The 3703-nt window shown below is 36.6% G+C and overlaps 1 pseudogene; it reads right to left on the reverse strand.

Annotated features, from left to right (window-relative positions):
- Positions 1-744, reverse strand: part of LOC135218765 (uncharacterized) — a 25262-nt pseudogene extending 24518 nt beyond the window's left edge.
- Positions 745-3703: the final 2959 nt, after the last annotated feature.

The following is a 3703-nucleotide window of genomic DNA, read 5'->3' on the forward strand; positions in this document are numbered from 1 at the left end:
GAAAACACGGAGGTCATTAGCCACCTACACAAATGTCATTTTATTGCTCTGTCCTATTGTCCGTCATATCCCTGTCAACGACATATTCCTGAATCTCAACTGCTAGATAAGAAACCTGCCCTTAAGCCGATAACTGTCAATTCCCAAGGAAGTTGGAAGACTTCTGGGGGACTGCACACCTCTCAAACAATTTTTTCAAATTCCCTAGTCAATATCACGGAAACCATTAACAAGGGTCACACCTCCATTTCCCGTCATTTCTGACAGTATGCTGCCAGTTGCCCCTTGACCTGACCCGCACCTGCATCTCCTCCTACTTGTTACCTGACGCATACCTGCATCTTCGGCCTTGCAATTCTAAATCTCGAATTAATTAGCACCTCTATTGCATTCCTTCCTCTTGAACCCTTACTGGTCAGCTTTCAATAACCCTTTCAGATACCTGACTTGGTTCAGCGACACGCCAACAAAGGACAACAATGGTCGACCTCATTGGGAAGGGAAACTTCAAAACATGGACACCGGCGATGGCAAATGGGGTATATATACAGGTTCCGACAGTCTGTGCTTTGCTACTACAACTCTACCCTTACTGCTAGAAGCCCCATCATCTCTTGCTGGCTACTACCACTCTAACCTCATATGCTAAAAGCCCCAGCATCTCTTGCTGGCTAGTTACTCTTACTTGATGTCGTCCTCTGACGCCCTACTGCTGGCTGTCACTCTGAAGGTGGTATTTGACATGAACCCGCCTTGCTGCTTGAGTGTTGATACTGTCTTGGATCAGAAGCGCCCTTCTCCTATTTTCATCAAATTCCTCTACAGTGGGGAATTGTACCTGACGCTGCTTCCATTGATGTGCCCCAATGCGGAAGATTGGATATAATCTATGAAGTCTTGTCCATGGTCCAATGTAAAGTGATTGGAAGTTCTTTGTCTGGCCTCACTTTTTCCTTTGCACTCAACATTTCTAGCTGTTCTCTTGCTCCAATGTTCATTCCCTGTTATCCTATTTCCTTCAGAGATTTTCATGAATATGGACTGTGGATGTATTAATTTGCTTACATTTACATTTAATGCTAGCTTTACTATGATTTAGTGTATAGCTATTCAGTGATTTTGTGATTCACCAGTGTAAAGATTTCGTGGGGTTTTGTGTTTTAGTTTATCATTCATTTTACATAAAGCTTTTCCATAGTCCTCACTCGTATGCTACAACATTCCCCACATTGCAAAATCCATGTTGCATGTCCTTGTTGTGTGAAGCCATCTGTAGTCCAACGGTGTCAACCATCTTACTCAATGCCAGTGCCATTCCCGGCAAGATACCTGGAAATCCTAGTGTGAGTCGACCTTGCTGACAATGCTCTACCCTGTATTAACTAAGGATCCTTATTACCATTTCACACATTACAATTAGTCTATTCTATTTATGTGATTTTGTTTGAAATTGTGTGGCACTCTTGCTTTGTGACTATAATTCTGAATGTAGATTGCAGTGCCCTAGAACTTTGTTGAGAGCTCCTGACCCTTTAGTAAATTATATGATAAGTGGGCACATCTGAGTTTGAGGCTACTCTAGAAGAATTGACAAAGGTTTTACTCTTTTTTTTCTGCTTATATGTGGTGCGTCCACCCAAGTCAGTTGCTTTATTTAGACTGCAAAGTCGATTCTTTCCTCCAATTTTCACATCAAACTCTCCTACACCGGCCTGCCCTGCAACTCTATATATGTACATACATACATACATACAAACATACATACATATATACAAACATATATATCTACTAGGAAAATGTCAGAACCCCGGGAAAGTTTTAAAGAAATTAGAAAAAGCGAAACTTGCTTAGGAATTCTTACAGTATTGTCCCTAATTTTGTTAAATTCAAGTTGTATAAGTCTTCTTTATACCAATCACAATTTTACAAAGAGGCTACTAACTCTCTGTTAAATATGGAAATAAGTAATAAATAAAAATAAGTTGATAAACATAATGATCTTGTCTCAAGGATGAAGGTGGAAGTGTTCAAAACTTTTTAACAAAACTCTAAATGATTTTTATTTTACTCGTACAGGAAAGGCGTTTCAGGAAATTGAAAGGTTTGGGTATTGTTATTCCAAAATTTGCTAAAGAAAGAGTGACTGTACTCAATTTCTCAAAACATGTGTTATCTAAACGTAAAGAGTTCTTATTATCTCTGGGATTGGAGTTCTGCCTACCAAATTTTAGACCTAATCATATTGTTTTTCCTCCCCATAGAGCCTATTTTCCATAGGTTAATTACTTTACCGTATACCGTAAATAAGAGCGACATTCAGACATAACTCTTCGAACTATCTCAAGGTGCATTTAGGAAACTGAAAAAGCGCTGGACTCCATTTTTTAAAAAAGATCATAACACTCTTAAGCAGATTATTTACTTAACCTGTTATGAAAAGAAAGTTTGGCAACGCAGGTAACACTTCAGACTTCTTATTAATTAAATATGGTCACATACACTTTGAATCTGGAGTACGGTAAGAGAACGTCAGACCAAGAAAATATTGGTTTTGAGGTTTCACCCTAATACCACAGTCACGTGTAAAGGAAAAAGTACGTATAATTTAAAGTTGATTAAAGCCTAAAAGATAATGAATAGGCGAATTTTCTCCCCGCGAAAAGAAACTTCAGAAAATAAGTTTAGACAATAATAAAGCTTAAAAACTGATAGCCTACAAAACTGTCGTCCATATGAATTCCTTGTGCGCGGTGAACGAAGAGAGCGTGTAATAGATCATAATGCCCTTGATTAAAAAGAAAAATATAAAAAAAGAAATATCTTTGAACTAATTGAAATCCTTCATACAGTTATAAACCGTAACCCGTTTTTGTTCTTTCAGTTATCGTGAGACATGAATTATTATAACTACTTTGATTATTATCGTTATTATTTGGTTTAATTCTCCAGAACTGATAATATAATTACCCGCCTGTTACTTTGATTGTAGACATTTAACCCTTTTAATAATTCTCTAAGTTTTGAGTTAATCTCAAGTGCGGTTTTATATGTTATTTTTCAGTTTCCAAGTTGCGGTCTCGAATGTCATTATCATCATTATCTATACTTCAGCCTGATTACCATCGTCATATTGTAATTGCTTATCAGTAATGTAGTCGTCTCTTCATTAACATTTTAACCGTTTTATTGCGGGAGAATACTTATCCTTCTGTTTACCTATTAGTATTGATTATTGACATAATTACAAAGCTCAAATGAAAACAAAATCTGGCCAGCAAATAAAAGATAATCCTGTTTCTAATCTGCTTTTATTTTTGTGTTCTAAAACATAGCAGACTAAATAAATGAGTTCATCAATACAATCGAGTAATCAAATAACAGAAAGTTTACCGAATACAATTCAGTTAACGGAGTATTTAGTATAAAATTCTTAAGAGATCACTCAAAGACACTGAAGCAATTAGAGGAAAACAGATTATGTGCCAATCAGACTGATCATTGGCGCTTTGTTTTTGACCGTCGTTTGCTAATAATTACTGACCTTATCTTCAGTCAGAAAATATACAGATTAAATTTCGCACTGTAATTTCTCTAGAATTAAGGATATTTATTCTTCATTTTTAACCGGTCAAAGAGCGGATCTTTATTTGTTGTATACATAGATCAGAAAGGAATTGCACCACTTTTCACATTTCTGTATTTA

This window comes from Macrobrachium nipponense, chromosome 1 (assembly GCF_015104395.2).
Source record: "Macrobrachium nipponense isolate FS-2020 chromosome 1, ASM1510439v2, whole genome shotgun sequence".
Classification (NCBI taxonomy): Eukaryota; Metazoa; Arthropoda; class Malacostraca; order Decapoda; family Palaemonidae; genus Macrobrachium; species Macrobrachium nipponense.